This window comes from Pseudophryne corroboree, chromosome 5 (genome assembly GCF_028390025.1).
Source record: "Pseudophryne corroboree isolate aPseCor3 chromosome 5, aPseCor3.hap2, whole genome shotgun sequence".
Lineage (NCBI taxonomy): Eukaryota > Metazoa > Chordata > Amphibia > Anura > Myobatrachidae > Pseudophryne > Pseudophryne corroboree.
In genome coordinates, this window is record NC_086448.1 from 644,292,514 (window position 1) to 644,310,582 (window position 18,069).

Consider the following 18,069-nt stretch of genomic DNA (forward strand, 5'->3'; position numbering starts at 1 on the left):
CTACATTTAGTCAACATGAGAAAGTGATTAGAGACTCCCTTAAAGCCCATTGGGGAATTCTTCTAATGGACCCAGTGCTCAAAGAAATCTTACCGCCCAAACCAGAACTAATTTTTAAAAAATCTAAAAACCTCAAAGACCTCCTTGCACCCAGCATGCTGAGGGAAAAATCCACTCGCAACACCCCTATGTTGAGATGTAAGGGGTCGTATAAATGTGGGAAGTGCAATATATGTAAATACCTGCATCGGAACAGGAAAACTTTTAGCGATACAGAGGACAAGAATGAATACATTATAAAGGACTTTATGAACTGCAACACATCATCTGTGATTTACCTCTTGGAGTGCACCTGCAAAATGAAGTATATAGGAAAGACTAAAAGACCCCTTAAAATCCGGATTCAAGAACATATAAGAAATATAAAGAATAAGGTGGTCAGCCATGCAGTCTCTCGACATTTCGCATGTAAACATAACTCCGACCCGGAGGACCTTACGTTTAAGGCGATCGAACACGTTTGCTTGGGCGAGAGAGGAGGAGACCTCGGGAACAAATTGTCCAGACGGGAAATGTACTGGATTTTCCAGTTGCAGACTCTACATCCAGCTGGCCTGAATGAGGGATACGAGATTGCACCATCCTTATGAGGTGCAGTATCCCGGAAAGACTCTATTTCCTTCCCCCCCCCCCCCCCTTTTTCTCCTTCCCTTTCTTCACTTCACGATCTATATACAGCTCACCAGATACTTTAAATATTAAAAATAAAGTAATAAATCACGTGGTAGTATGATGTCTCATTTCGCATACAGTCAAACCACACTGGTACGCCCAATCTCGTCCGATCTTGGAAGCTAAGCAGTGTTTGGGCCTGATCAGTACCAGGGAAGGGGACTACCTGGGAAGATTGGGTACTGTAATATCAAATAAATGATGTCAGTTCAATACCAACTAAATATGCACACCTTTAAAAACTCAACACCGTTAACCCTGCACTCCACACACTTTTTTCTTAATAATTTAATCCGCACTCGCCTCTGTCACTTTTAAATATGAATTACCCCTCCTCTTCCCCCCCCCCACCCCCCCCCCCCACCCCTGGCCCGAACTCCCCCCCCCCCCCCCCCTTTTTCAAAACTCACTCTCCCCCCCCCCCTTTTTCCTTAAAAAACTCACTGTTATTTATCCATATTTACATATTGCGCTTTGCACTGGTTATACTGAGGTCCGATGACACAGTATTTATATATTTATATATATTTATTATACTTAATACTGCTCCAGCACTTTATTTATTTATTTATTTATATATTTTTATTACTGATGCTCATACATATATATAAAACATAAGAAATATATGCAAAGTCTTGAATGTTCTGCAAAAATCCGTTGCCTGAGATTACCATCTATTTTCTTTGTATTTATGGTTCCGTTGCCATGGACACGGAAGCAACAGGAAAATAACTGGACACGAAAGGAACTTCTATAAAATGGCCGCCAGACTATACAAATCTAATAGACTAAATCACAACAAAGATGGCCGCCGCCACACAGGTCCTGAGAGACAGAACCTTCACGTACACTGTGACGCCCGCCGGGGATAGGAACACAGAAAACAACCTGACAGCCGGGAGACGCCGCGGGCGCATGCGCAATCGAGGACCGGAAGTGGGGCGGAAGTGACGAAGCCGCGGCACCCGTAACCGGAAGTGTGGCGGAAATGCCACTAATATATCGTTTTTTACTATTTCCATGGACTATTGAGTATTATATACCCGTTATTTGCACTCTACAACCACTGACTCTGCTCTGACTATCTATGTTATATGATTGTATTACACTAAAAGTAGTTTAAACAAACCTACAATATCTAATTGCATCATGTGACGATCTGTGATGTCACAACCCCTTTACCAGCTACTCTGGCTATAAATAGACAGGAAAGCTCATTATGTCCCTACCCTTTGAAGAAGTCTGATGAGACGAAACGCGTTGGGTTTCCTGCACTAATCCCTTGCTGCTTTTGAGTTAAGTTAAACTCCTTATCCTTTTAATACTTGGTCCTGATTTTTATGGTTGTACGTTTTTATGCTTTTTATGCTTTTTTTCAAAAGAACTTGTTTTACTCTCATATATATTAAAAAACCTTTTTTATAAATTTTATACATGTATATATTTTTTGGCTTTTAAATTTACCATTTTTTTAACAACACTGAGCGCCGAACCCTATCTCTCCATTTTTCCATACGCCCAGCAGTGCGATACCGGCACTGCATACTTAGGGCCCGGCAGACACCTTTAATGAGGTTATGTGTGTTTTACTATGGTAATGTTTAAACAATTATAATCTTAATTTAGATTATTTTACTGAGATCATACTTCACAAGTGGCGCTATACCTCCCCCCTTGTTTTTCTACGCATTTTTTGGTATATTGGTATAGCAGCCTGGTGAATAAAATATCCAGTATCAAACTAGAATGTTTGGAAATAATGATCGCACAACTAAGAGGAATGATCTATGCCAAAGAATCTTTAATGAGAGTAAAACAGTTAACGATCCCACACCTACACGGGACCTAGACGATCTATTTTGGGGAATTGAGAAACTCCTCGTCAAAGAAGTTAAAACCTGGTGGGACATAAAGGGACTGGAACATTACGTGACAGTTAACAGGGTACCCAGAGGTTTGAGACTTTTAAAACAACCTACCTTTGGGAATATGGACACACAGTTCACAGAGGAGTGGGACTCCATTTTACATAAATGTTCCATAGATTTAATGAGACTGCTCATCAGGAAGAAGAAGAACGTCCTGGTGGAACTAGAGACTGAGATTAAAGCAAAAGAAACTGAAATGCTTTGTTTTAAGGATAAGGAGGATTATGTAATCAACGAAAAAGTACTTAACAAGAAATTGGAACATGTAGAAGGGGAGGTCATTAAAGGAAAAGAAAAGAAGTTTATACGGGACAAGAATGATTATGACAAAGGCCTAACTAAGAATTGGAGCAGATTCAAGGGACCAGACCATCAACAAAGTACAACGGGAAGATATAAATGGAGAACGGTCCCCAATAGAGGAAGAATATCCAGTAATATGAGTACGGACTCTCCAACAAATACGTATATAAAAACAACCAACAGATTCTCAGCTTTACAAAGAAGGGATTCAACAGGCGACCAGGATTTTTTATCGGTAAGAACGGGAGCACGAACAAAAGATATGGTAAGAAACATGGTGACAGAGGACAGCAAACAAGCATCACCCATGAAGAAAAGGTTTTTAGAAGAAGAGGCAAACGGGGCGGTAGGAGGAAGAGAACAGAAGAGAAGGAATCTATATTAGTTGAACCAACAAATAAAGGCATCTTTAACCTATCCAAACACACACTAACTAAACCAGAGGTAACACTACTAAGCAGAGGACTATCATTCGCACCTACAAGTGGACACAATAAATTTGAGACCTTCATCGATCTGAATAAATTTATAAGAAAACTTACCCTCAAAAGACATTTCCTAAGGAAAGAAGATGCGATCTTAAGCAACTATGCAGACCACTCAAGATCTGGGTTGAAACCAACTTCCAAGTATTACCCTTTGGAATCGAAAGGTAATAATATCAGCATGTTTTATGAACTGGTAAAGAAAGATTTATGCGACACAGAACTGAAACAGGTAAAGGAAAGGAACATGAAAAACCGTGAATGTGAAGCCTTGAAAAAACTACAGAAGAACAACAACCTGGTTATAAAACAGGCTGACAAAGGGGGTGGATTAGTAATCATGGACCTTGATGCTTATACAAAGGAGGCACTAAGACTATTGGGAGATACAAAATCATACACAGTGCTTCAAAGCGACCCAAAAGAAGTCCTGGTGGAAGACCTGAGGACATTACTTGTACAGGGATTAAGAAACAACGTGATAACCAAAGAGGAATACCAGTATCTTATGCAGTCTAATCCAATTACCCCCACTTTTTATTTTCTGCCGAAAATACATAAGTCTTTGAGTAATCCACCTGGCCGTCCAATAGTGGCAGGCATAGGCTCACTAACTGCAAATTTATCGGAATATGTCGATATCTTCCTGAAGAACTATGTGAAAGATCTCCCATCCTTCTTGAAAGATACGACATCAGTGCTCAACCTATTGAAAACAGTACAATGGAAGGATACTTACATTTGGGCAACAGTGGACGTGCAATCCCTGTACACATGCATTGAACACTCTAAAGGCATAGCCGCATGCAGGGAATTCTTAGACAGCGATCCATCATTGACCAGCACTCACAGAAATTTTATATGTGATATTATGTATTTTATCCTGAGCCACAATTATTTTAAATTCTTAAACCAGTTTTATCTACAATGCTGCGGCACAGCGATGGGTACGACATTTGCCCCGAGCTTTGCGAATCTTTTTATGGGATGTTGGGAGAGAAAACATGTCTACACCTTAAGTGCTTTTAAGGAGAATGTGGTATTTTATAAACGTTACATCGATGATATTTTAATTATCTGGGATGGCACACCGGAAGCTTTTAATGAATTTTTAAGGACTTTGGGAGATAACGATTTGAACCTTGCCTTCACCTCAACAACTAATGATAGATCCGTTGAATACTTGGATCTAGTTCTAACTGGGGAAAATGGAAGAGTTACCACCAAGAACTTCATTAAGAAAGTAGATATGAACAGTTATCTACACTACCATAGCAATCATCTAGAAAGGTGGAAGAATAACATCCCGGCCTCCCAGTTCTCAAGAATCAAACGAAACTGCACCAGTGCAAAAGACTGTGAAGATCAATTGGAGATATACAGGAAGAGATTCGAAGAGAAGAGTTACCCGAAGCCACTTTTAGATGAAGCACTGGAGAAAACAAGAGGTTTGGATAGGGAAAAGCTACTAACATATAAAACCAAGGAAGAAACGAAGGAAAGAATCGCCTTCATTACTACATTTAGTCAACATGAGAAAGTGATTAGAGACTCCCTTAAAGCCCATTGGGGAATTCTTCTAATGGACCCAGTGCTCAAAGAAATCTTACCGCCCAAACCAGAACTAATTTTTAAAAAATCTAAAAACCTCAAAGACCTCCTTGCACCCAGCATGCTGAGGGAAAAATCCACTCGCAACACCCCTATGTTGAGATGTAAGGGGTCGTATAAATGTGGGAAGTGCAATATATGTAAATACCTGCATCGGAACAGGAAAACTTTTAGCGATACAGAGGACAAGAATGAATACATTATAAAGGACTTTATGAACTGCAACACATCATCTGTGATTTACCTCTTGGAGTGCACCTGCAAAATGAAGTATATAGGAAAGACTAAAAGACCCCTTAAAATCCGGATTCAAGAACATATAAGAAATATAAAGAATAAGGTGGTCAGCCATGCAGTCTCTCGACATTTCGCATGTAAACATAACTCCGACCCGGAGGACCTTACGTTTAAGGCGATCGAACACGTTTGCTTGGGCGAGAGAGGAGGAGACCTCGGGAACAAATTGTCCAGACGGGAAATGTACTGGATTTTCCAGTTGCAGACTCTACATCCAGCTGGCCTGAATGAGGGATACGAGATTGCACCATTCTTATGAGGTGCAGTATCCCGGAAAGACTCTATTTCCTTCCCCCCCCCCCCCCTTTTTCTCCTTCCCTTTCTTCACTTCACGATCTATATACAGCTCACCAGATACTTTAAATATTAAAAATAAAGTAATAAATCACGTGGTAGTATGATGTCTCATTTCGCATACAGTCAAACCACACTGGTACGCCCAATCTCGTCCGATCTTGGAAGCTAAGCAGTGTTTGGGCCTGATCAGTACCAGGGAAGGGGACTACCTGGGAAGATTGGGTACTGTAATATCAAATAAATGATGTCAGTTCAATACCAACTAAATATGCACACCTTTAAAAACTCAACACCGTTAACCCTGCACTCCACACACTTTTTTCTTAATAATTTAATCCGCACTCGCCTCTGTCACTTTTAAATATGAATTACCCCTCCTCTTCCCCCCCCCCCACCACACCCCCCCCCCCCCCCCTGGCCCGAACTCCCCCCCCCCCCCCCTTTTTCAAAACTCACTCTCCCCCCCCCCCTTTTTCCTTAAAAAACTCACTGTTATTTATCCATATTTACATATTGCGCTTTGCACTGGTTATACTGAGGTCCGATGACACAGTATTTATATATTTATATATATTTATTATACTTAATACTGCTCCAGCACTTTATTTATTTATTTATTTATATATTTTTATTACTGATGCTCATACATATATATAAAACATAAGAAATATATGCAAAGTCTTGAATGTTCTGCAAAAATCCGTTGCCTGAGATTACCATCTATTTTCTTTGTATTTATGGTTCCGTTGCCATGGACACGGAAGCAACAGGAAAATAACTGGACACGAAAGGAACTTCTATAAAATGGCCGCCAGACTATACAAATCTAATAGACTAAATCACAACAAAGATGGCCGCCGCCACACAGGTCCTGAGAGACAGAACCTTCACGTACACTGTGACGCCCGCCGGGGATAGGAACACAGAAAACAACCTGACAGCCGGGAGACGCCGCGGGCGCATGCGCAATCGAGGACCGGAAGTGGGGCGGAAGTGACGAAGCCGCGGCACCCGTAACCGGAAGTGTGGCGGAAATGCCACTAATATATCGTTTTTTACTATTTCCATGGACTATTGAGTATTATATACCCGTTATTTGCACTCTACAACCACTGACTCTGCTCTGACTATCTATGTTATATGATTGTATTACACTAAAAGTAGTTTAAACAAACCTACAATATCTAATTGCATCATGTGACGATCTGTGATGTCACAACCCCTTTACCAGCTACTCTGGCTATAAATAGACAGGAAAGCTCATTATGTCCCTACCCTTTGAAGAAGTCTGATGAGACGAAACGCGTTGGGTTTCCTGCACTAATCCCTTGCTGCTTTTGAGTTAAGTTAAACTCCTTATCCTTTTAATACTTGGTCCTGATTTTTATGGTTGTACGTTTTTATGCTTTTTATGCTTTTTTTCAAAAGAACTTGTTTTACTCTCATATATATTAAAAAACCTTTTTTATAAATTTTATACATGTATATATTTTTTGGCTTTTAAATTTACCATTTTTTTAACAACACTGAGCGCCGAACCCTATCTCTCCATTTTTCCATACGCCCAGCAGTGCGATACCGGCACTGCATACTTAGGGCCCGGCAGACACCTTTAATGAGGTTATGTGTGTTTTACTATGGTAATGTTTAAACAATTATAATCTTAATTTAGATTATTTTACTGAGATCATACTTCACAAGTGGCGCTATACCTCCCCCCTTGTTTTTCTATATATATATATATATACACACACCATCTTCCCTCATGTGCTTAACCTTTTCTTACTTTAATAATATTCAACTGCACCAAAACCAGCAGTCTTCTGCCACCTGATACTTATTCCAGTGTCATCTGCTGATGTAGCTATGTTTATTTACCCTGTACTTGTCCTATATTGTCAACTGTAAGTTGCTGTTTTCCTGCTTGATTATTTGTTTATGTACTCTGTAATTGGGCGCTGCGGAACCCTTGTGGCGCCATATAAATAAAGGATAATAATAATAATAATAATAATAATGTATATATGTAAATATGTAAATATATAGTAGTGTTCGGTTTTGAACTCTTTTGTGCTATGATTGTTGTGCATGGAAACACAATGGGGGTAATTCTGATTTGATTGCAGCAGGAACTTTGTTAGAAGTTGGGCAAAACCATGTGCACTGCAGGGGAGGCAGATATAACATGTGCAGAGAGAGATAGATTTGGGTGTGGTGAGTTCAATCTGCAATCTAAATTGCAGTGTAAAAATAAAGCAGCCATTATTTACCCTGCACAGAAACAAAATAACCCACCCAAATCTAACTCTCTCTGCAAATGTTATATCTGCCCCCCCTGCAGTGCACATGGTTTTGCCCAACTGCGAAAAAATTTCCTGCTGCGATCAACTTGGAATTACCCCCAATAAGTGGTACCGGGGCCCAAGACTAGTTTGAGATGCAGGTTATCATTGATAGCAGGTTCTTGAGTGATTGCAGTGTTTTCAGAAAAGTCTGGTAGACACATTTTATGGTCATTTGGAAATCACTATTAAGAAATATGACATTTCCAGACTGGCTGTTTATTATTAGTCCATTGGTAAGAAGCGGTTAAAATATAACATATCTGGCAGTGTATTATTGAGAGTAAGAGACTGAATTGCTCATCAAATAAGATTTTTTTTGAAAAATTTCAGACAGATAAAAATATGATGTATATTCTATTTCATTATTACAGTACAGTATTTGTCAGTGTACCTTTAAACATCCTAAATCTGTTCTACTTAATATTGTGCTAAGCATGCTGCCTTGAATTGAAAACTAAAAAGGCTGCTAGAGTTTATGGACAACTAACCTTGGATAGAGAGTGATAAACCTTAACTCCCTTTGATTAATCTTGCAACTCCACTTAGGTGTTGACGATAATGAATAATCATCCATCATTTTAAATTGCTTTTTAGTGCAAGGCTACAGCATGATCTGTTATACCATATGATGCTCTATTTGACCTAAGGTGGACAGTCTACATTGTAAATTAATTCTTAATAAGTGTCTTTATTGTATGTTATTATATAATTAACATTAAAGAAAACATTATCACATTTAAATTGGAGTGAAGTAGTTTTTGTATATATTCCTTATTTAGATGTACTATGTCATAAAAAAATAAAAAGATGACACATACATAATAATAATTGTAGATTTAAATAAAAAAATAATTTATTTTTAGGACATTGTTCTAAGAAAATTTGTTATCAATATTATTACTTTTTCTATACTACGAATACATATGTTTGTTTAAAAAGATAGTTTGCATATACAATATATGATTTTTTTTCTTTACACTGATTGACTGGTACAACCTTTTATCCTGATTTTATCTTATCAGGTTGCTTAACAACTATTCAGCTGTTTATTTTGAAATAACTCAAATACAGTAGTATGCTGTTAAAACCACCATATATTATTTTAACCCATATTAACCACTATTATGGAAGTCTTATTCTCCATAAAAACTACATACATAGAATTTGTCCAATGAAAATTCTCAGAACTAACACACACATTTACATGTTTTCTCAGTATAAAAATATTGCATCCCTTTATATATTGGCCATTGCCAAGGCTTTGCTCACTTACATTAAATAAACACTTGTGTAATCTCATTATTATGTCTTCCTTAAGGAAATATTCCCCTGGAACATTAACATCTTCATCCCACTTGGTTAAGATAAATAAAACTAAACAATTATTATTGTATGCAAAGAAACAGGCAGACGTGATCAGAAAACTATTGTTAATTTGAATTAAATATAATTTTTTTAAATAATATCTAGTAAATCAATTCATGTAAAAGATCCACACATTGTGTAACATGGACAATGGTTGCTCTTATGAATTTGCTTATGAAACTCGCACATTTGTACAAACTCGCACCCCATTACATCACAGCTTCTTATTCCTGTAAGACCTCTTGTGGTCCACCTCATTACCTTCCTGCGACCTCTCTTCCTGTAAGGACTTATTGATCCCTCCATCACTTCTAAGTGCTCCTGTGAATGCATCATCTTCTAATGCTTCTTGTGGACCTTCCTTTGGCTCTTGGGCTTGTCAGAGTTGTTCCTATGGAAACAAACAAGCAAATACGTTTTTTATATACAGTAGCTTGGTTACCTTGCAAAAAGCTAAAAGCACCTCAATATCTATAGTCCTGTTTTGATAGTGCATGTTCTGGTTCCTATATATAAAATACCTTACATAAAATCTAAAGGTCACTTTAACAGAAGGTACCATAAACCATCAATCACAATTTGTCATTCTAATCTTGAAATTACTTTGTTTTATTTGACTGTGATGAGAAATTACAGATTTTATTCTGAATATTGAACTAAACAATAACACAACATTTCTCACCCTGTCATTTTTTTTTCAAATAACTTACTAACTTACGCTTGCAGATCTTCCAACGGAGCATTGCCAGGAGTTGGAGCTGCCTAGCCATAAATTGCTCTTTGGGCCTTTTAAATGTTGGAAAAAGCATCTGTGTCTGACCTCCTGAGGAAGTCACTGCCCAGCAGCATGGAATCTCCCTTTCTCTTGACTATTGTTGTGGTATTGTTCATCCATGCCAAGCTCCCGAATCAATAGTTTCAGTGAGGAGCTCCTAATGGCAAAAAAAAAATCACTGCAATCATGATTGTACTATAACTGTGTGAAGCTTGTGAACAATTGCAACACTGAACGCTACAAATGATGTCTGTCCTTCTCAATGTACTGTACTTACACTAATGCACCACCAATGCCTTAAATAAAAAGGCTTCTATGTGTACATTCATAAGAAATATGACAGCAAGTATTACTGTGTACTATAAAAAGTCTTCTGTGTCACATTAAGTAAATTTGGGGGAGATATATTAAGCCTTGGAGAGAGATAAAGCAGAGAGAGTGAGAAAATCCTAATCAATCAGTTCCTACAGTAACTGCTGTTTTACAGGCTGTGTTTTCAAAATGATAGAAGCTGATTGGTTGGTACTGTATCTCACTCCACTAAATCTGTCTCCAAGAGTTGATAAATCCCCCACATAGTGCCAAAAACACTCATTATAAGTAACCACTTTCGTTTGTGTGTTACTTTGGTATGCTTATGTATTGATTTGTTGGTATATTAGGGTGAAATTAAAATAATATAATAAAATATGCACCTATGCTTGCTCGACTTATGTATGTTAGGTGACGAATAATTAGAATATAGAGATGTATTTAAAATACAAAAGGAACAACTTATACTCATATGCAGCCAGACAGCCAGATAGATAACATTCAGGAGCACTGCTATCACATCAGTGAAACTGATGGGCCATGTGCCGCTTTGGAGCTCTCCAATGTTCCCCTACAGTACACTGAAAAGAAGCAGATTAAAGTGTTCAGCAGGATAGACAAGCAGTGATGGAAAGGTCTTTGTTCAACTGTCTCAGGCAATTATCAGGTAATGATCATTAAAGTCCAAAAATATAGACATAAAGCAAACGATGACTGTGTAGTTTACCGAAATGTTAATTCAACTACAGTAAGCCCCTATTATTTAAAATAAAACTACACTTATGTTAGAACTTTTGTTTTCTCAGCAGTCTGCATATTCATTTATTTGTAAATCAAATAACCTTGTTGTTGGAAGGACAGTATTTCCTATAATCATGCAACAGAATTTAGTAAATGCTCTCCTGACAACTGGGGTCTGAGGAGAAAGAAGATGAGTAGCCAAAGACAAAACCTACTAACACCTCTGCCACCTTAACAAAGTACTCAACAGTTCAACTTCTGGAGTTGATGATTATATTTGGAGACACTATGCAACATCACTGCAGTACAGCAGTGCAAGTACGAAGGTTTGGAGAACCCTTAAGAATTTGGCAGTGGGTATGCAGTACCACCTGCCACACACTTTGCCATCACCACAATTATAATGTGCCACAAAGCAACAAGACCATGGTGCTTTGCAGCATTACGGCTCCTCCCACTTTGTCAGGGTTACTGGGAGTGCGACTATGGCTGTATTTTCCTGTTATAATGAGGCATTACTATATATTGTTATTAAATCTTGGGCATTACTATATATTTCTATTATACTGGAGGTATCACTATATATTTCTATTATACTGGAGGCATTACTATATAAATTACTATATATTTTTAGCCTTGCCCACAGATTCCCAAAAAACCGGGTCTATGTCATGTGGCCATGCTGCTCGTGTCATGTAGCCACTCCCACTAGCAGTATGTGGCCATACCCCTCACAACACATGGCTACGCCCATTTTTTGACACTCAGTACCACTAAGAAAATATTTATACTTGCACCACTGCTGCAGTATGACAATTACTACTGCACCCTTCAATAATTGAAGGGCAACATGCCCCGCTGTATGATGAAAGTTATTGCCACATTAAAGTCACCCTAAATAAACTGATTTAACTTGACCCAGTGATTGGTTTAGATATGCCCTACTCCCTCTCTACTGCCCAGTGCTCAGATTTACATGAGACATGTATGGAAAGACCAATTTAATATCTGCTAATGTTGTTAGAAATCTAAAACAATTCTCTTTTTAAGAAGCAGTTATTGCGAGAGAACAATGGGTCTCAGATGTTATGCAATGCTGCAGCCTTATTGTGAAACGATCATATATATATAATCCATGGAGTCAATGTGTTACATTTTATTAATAAGAGCCAACAATGGGGGTGCTGAAGTCTTTTTCCATTGCTTGACAACAAGATATTTAGCAGCGTTATATAAGTGTTCAAATAAATTATTGGTTTATTGGCAATCTATGCACGTAGTAAATCTATAAAATGGAATGTATGACCCTACAACCTTATTGGCCAGATCTATTAAATTGTCCCCCAAAAAACTGTAATGCCCAGACACTCTAACCAGACATGAAAAAGGTACCCCAATGGCTCCATTGCTCTAGCAGAGATTGGACATTAAGGTGTAAATGGAGTTAAGTTTTATTAGACCACATACCAACAGGTATATATTCTATATATTCTTTATTTTGGTTTTTCAAAAGAAATAAAGATGTTACAAACAGTTCAAGATCGTATGAACACATGGATCAACAGAACAACGTATCGCAGTACATCGGTATAGCATCAACAATACAAAAAGAAAATTAATAAATAATATATAATTGATCCGTCAAGGAAATAACAAATTTTTCATTATATATTAGAGAACAGGTTCTCAAACTCGGTCCTCAGGACCCCACACAGTGCATGTTTTCCATGTCTCCTCACAGAATTGCAAGTTAAATAATTAGCTCCACCTGTGAACCTATTAAAATGTGTCAGTGAGTAATTAATACACCTATGCACCAGCTGGGTTACCTGCAAAACATGCACTGTGTGGGGTCCTGGGGATCGAGTTTGAGAACCCCTGTATTAGAGGATCATCAATAATATATTCAGTGTGCATAGAAAATAGAGAAAAAAGTACGACAAAATACATTGAAATCATAACTTATATTAATAAGAAGAAGACAAGTCAAAGTGTAAAAGGGAGGGAGAGGGTAGAGTCAGGAGGGGGAATAAGTGAGCTAACCAATCGCATCTAATTACAAGTGTGAAGCCTATTCAGTGAAGTGGTCTATAGTATCAGTATCATGGTGAGTCTAGTGGGATCTGGTCTTTGTAGGAGGAGGTAGATTTAAAATCCAGCAAAGAGGACCACGTAGTAGCATAATCAGAATGTTTTTCCAGTACTGAATGAAAGATATCCTCCATTGTTCTATAAAATTCTATCCTCTGGAACCATTCCCAAATCCTGGGGGGGTTTGGAGACTGCCAATGAACTGGTACTACAGCTCTCGCTGCATTATTAAGATGTTTGAGAAGGGAGTGTTTATATTTTGCTAGTGGTATTGCAGTATGGCAGAGTAGACAGAAGTCAAGCTCAGTAGGAGCCTGAAACCCCAGGATTTTGAAGGAAATTTGAATAACCCTGTCCCAAAAGACAGCAATCAGAGGGCAGTCCCACCATATGTGAATGAGGGTGCCTCGTTCTCTGCCACACCTCCAACACAGGGGGGACACCGAAGGAAAGAACTTATGCAAAAGGGAGAGACATTGATACCACCTAGTAAGCAGTTTATATTGTGTTTCTATCACCTCCAAACTTGTAGAGCAACGCAACATAGTTTCACAATGTTTTTCCAATTAATATGTATCCCTCTAGGTATGAGGTCAGTGTCCCATGTTGTACAAAAAATGGGAACTCCTGTGAAATGACCATGCAATAATATTTTATAGAAACCTGATATAACATGGGTGGGTTCGGAAGATTGGGAACACATTGCTTCAAAAGGTGTGATGTCTCCTGTTAGTGAAGCAGCTGCCATTTGTGACAAAATAAAGTGACGGGTCTGGAGATAGAACCAAAAGTCAGTCGCAGGAATATCAGTGCCCTCCCTGAGTTCATTAAAAGATTTAACCTTTCCCCCTGAGAGCAAATGTGATATACTAGTCAAGCCCGCCAACTTCCATCTGGCGGCCGCACCTCCCCCAATACCCGGCACAAACAATGGGTTGTTAAGAAATGGAAGAAGAGGGAATTTGACGAAGAAAGACCCAAGTTATAACGTAGCACTCTCCAGAGAGCCAAAGTGGGTCCAACCGTCAAATGTGAGGAGCGGCCAATGGTCCTAAACCAGGGTATTGCCTGCAAATGTAGACCCGAGGACCATCTCTCCAAATCTACCCACTGTTTAGAGCTGGCACCAGGTCGTGACCAGTCTAGGATCCTATTCAAAATTGTGGCCTGATAGTATGCCGATATCATGGGTAACTGTTGGCCCCTGTGGGCTCTCCTATAAAATAAGTAGCAATGCTTGAACCTGGGTTTCCTGCCACCCCAAACAAATCAGCTAATTGCCTTATGTGTGTCTACCAGAAACTGATGGGGGAGCTTCAAGGGGATATTCTGGAAAAGATATAGCAACCTTGGTAGTATATTCATTTTCACAATTCTCATACGGCCTAACTAGGAAAATTTCTGCTTGAGCCACTGCGTCATTTCCCCACGCAGCTTCCGCAATAAAGGGAGATGATTTAAAGTGACTGTAGTAGATAGAGAGAAGGGGATTAAACTGCCTAAGTATTTAATGTGAGTGGGATACTAGGTGAAGGGAAACGCAGCCCTCAGGGACTAGACTAATTCAGTAGAGACGGAGACTTTAAGAGCAGTCGATTTAGTATAATTAATCTTAAAATTAGATAATGCCCCAAAACGTGAAAATTATTTCATAAGATTAGGCAATGATACAGCAGGGTTTGTAATGACCGCAGGAGGTCATCTGCAAACAATGCAAGTCTATGTTCATTTTCACCCACTTTCAATCCAGTGATATCAGGGCTATGTCTAATGGCTCTAGCCAGATCCTCCATGCAGACAACAAATATTAATGGTGACAATGGGCATCCCTGTCTGGTCCCATTAGAAATGGTTATTGGGTCAGAAAGTAGTCCGTTTACACTCACCTGCACCGAGGGAGCCCGATATAGCACAAGGAATTTTTGCAAGAACACCTCACCCAGGCCCAGTCGCCACAGTTTTGCGTCCATAAAGACCCAGTCTATGCTGTCGAAGGCTTTCTCAGCGTCTATGGAAAGAAGCATCATAGGAGTCTTAACTGATCTTGCATGGGCTATCAGGTCAATCACCCTTATGGTGTTGTCCCTTGCTTCACTGCCCGAACAAAACCAACCTGGTCCGAGTTAATCACCTCTGGCAGTAATAAACTCAGGCAGTTCGCTATGAGTTTGGCATATAATTTAACATCTACATTAAGGAGGGAGATTGGCCTGTAACTGGACGGCAATGATGGATCTTTGCCATCTTTAGGTATGACTGTGATGTGTGCTCCTAAAGACTGATTAGAGAAGGGGGCCTGTGGAGAGACTGAGTTGCAAGCATGGAGCAAAAGAAGGAGAAGTTTATCCTGAAACATTTTGTAATAAGATATGGGGAAGCCATCGGGACCCGGACTTTTACCAGATGGCGAGGACCTCATAAGGTCACTATCTGTAAAGGGGTCTTCAAGGGCTTATGTCATATCTGCGGAGAGTGACTGGAATTTAATCTCTTCTAGGAAGTCCTCTACTGTCTTCTCATGTACTGACTGCTCACAATGGGAGTGCAGCGATGTCAAATTATAGAGATCAGTATAATATGCATGAAAGATCTCAGCCATCTTATTATCAGAGGCATGGGGCACACCAGAGGAATCCTTAATCTCCTTAAAATAAGTTAGGGATCTTTGAGCTCGTAGGGCATGGGCAAGTAGCTTCCCAGGTTTATTAACCCACCTATGAAATTTATGTCGGCAGCAGTGAAATGCTCTGCGGGTGCCCTCATTCAGTAAACTAGGGATGACCGTGCCTCTTTTAGCTCTGCTAACACATGAGAAGTTAGTGTAGATTTATGTGTGAGTTCTAGTCTTTTAATTTTAGCAAGTAGGGCATCACGGCATTCAGTTTTTTGTTTTTTGAGGCGGGAACCCAGTTGAATGCATTTACCCCTAATCACGTATTTATGGGCTTCCCACACTGTCACTGGGGAAACCTCGTCAGTCAGATTAAGAGCAATGTAATCCTCAATAGTGTTTTCTATTTGGGCCCGACAGTCTGTGTCTCGGAGAAATTGCTCATTAAAGCGCCATCGCCACTGGCGCGGAGGAGGGTGGTGTAAAGATAGGATAAGAGTAATAGGGGCATGGTCCGAGCCAACTATTTGTCCTATTGTGGCATCTACAAGAAAATCTGGAGATTTGTGGTCCACACAGACCACAAAATCTATATGGGTATAGCAATTATGTGGGTAAGAGTAAAACATGCAGTCTCTATCTTTAGGGTGGAGCAGTCGCCAGGTATCTATTAGTTGGAAATCATGTAAAATTGATTTAAAGCATTTGATATCCTTTAAAGAAGATCTGGGTGCACCAGTTGAGGTATCTATAGGAGGCTCTAATTCCCAGTTGAGGTCCCCTCCTACCACCAACACCCCTTCCAAATTTTGCTCTATCAATTCCAAGGCCTCCCTCATAAAACGGAGCTGACCCTGATTGGGGAGATAAAGGTTAACAAATGTAAAAATTTGGTTGGCAATAGTAGCCTTCACCAGTAGGCCCCTCCCATCCCCAATAGGAACCTCCGATATATCACTCAATCTAATGTGTTTGGCAGTCAAAATTGCAACTCCCTTGGCTTTAGCTCTTGAGAAATCATTATAATATCCCTGTGGGAAATTACATGAGTGTATCTTCGGAGAGGCACCTCTTTTAAAGTGTGTCTCCTGGAGGAACACCATGTCCACTTTATCAATATGTAGGGAGTGTAGAAGCTGGGATCACTTCTCAGGGATGTTAAGGCCTTTCACATTAATTGATATTAACTTCAAGTTAGCCATATTGGCAGGTTACCAGGGATTTCCAATGCTGCTAAAACAACGTGTCACCCTTTTTACCTTGCTTAGAGGATAACCACCTATAACACCCCATCCAATTGGGGGAGGGGAGGAAGGAAATCACAAGAGGAAAGACAGGGGGAAAAGACGTAGACAATGAAAAACAAAAAAAATTACTGTTAGTTGAACAGCAATACTCTGCATCATTAGCCATGGGAAACCATATACAGACCATGATCTACAAATATACAGCAGAGCAAGGGGGGTCAGAGGGAAACTGGGAAACATCACCATTGCATAGTATTGAAATATAAAATAAAAGTATTCAGCAAATAGAGCAGCTCGAAGGAAAAAGAAAACTGGATTAATAGACTACGAAATCAAATAGAGTTCTGAAAGCCAAAGGCAAAATTACATAACAGGCAATATTAAGCTTATATATAAGTGACACATACTAAAAACAAAAAAAACAAAAAACAAAAACAAAGAACATAACCTGATAGGAAGTGGCAGTGTTTGAGCAGCCACGAGAGGCAATCAATTACCTGAACAACCGCAGACAGTGGACTATTTAACCATCAGTTGAAGGGCACAACAAAAAGAAAAACAACATCAAAAACATACTAAATATGTCAAATATTCACGTGTCCATGGAGATTTTAACTTGGATTCCAGCCCGCAACTGTTATTCCGTGTTATCAGCGTCAACTGTGGCAGCCATGACAGCTTCAGACTCCTCGGATGTGTCTGCTCGTCGTCGCCTCCTAGTGTTACAGGCTTTCTGCCACTGTTCCGTACGAGGTGGAGGTGACATTGAAAGTTCAAATGGGTCTAGCCAATTAGGAAGAATTGGGGCAGGGATGCCTAAAGTTGAACAAAAGTTCTTATCTTAACATCTTCAAAATCCTGTAAGACAAGAAGGGCCCCTTTGTAGGTCGCTTGAATGCATAAGGGGAATCCCCAGCAAAATTTGATGT

General features: G+C 39.4%; 2 pseudogenes; both read left to right on the forward strand.

The window, feature by feature from the left end:
* Window positions 1–804: 804 nt before the first annotated feature.
* On the forward strand, window positions 805–923 carry LOC134930310 (5S ribosomal RNA; annotated as a pseudogene).
* Window positions 924–5,768: 4,845 nt separating this feature from the next.
* LOC134930311 (5S ribosomal RNA) lies at window positions 5,769–5,887 on the forward strand (annotated as a pseudogene).
* The last annotated feature ends 12,182 nt before the right edge of the window (window positions 5,888–18,069 follow it).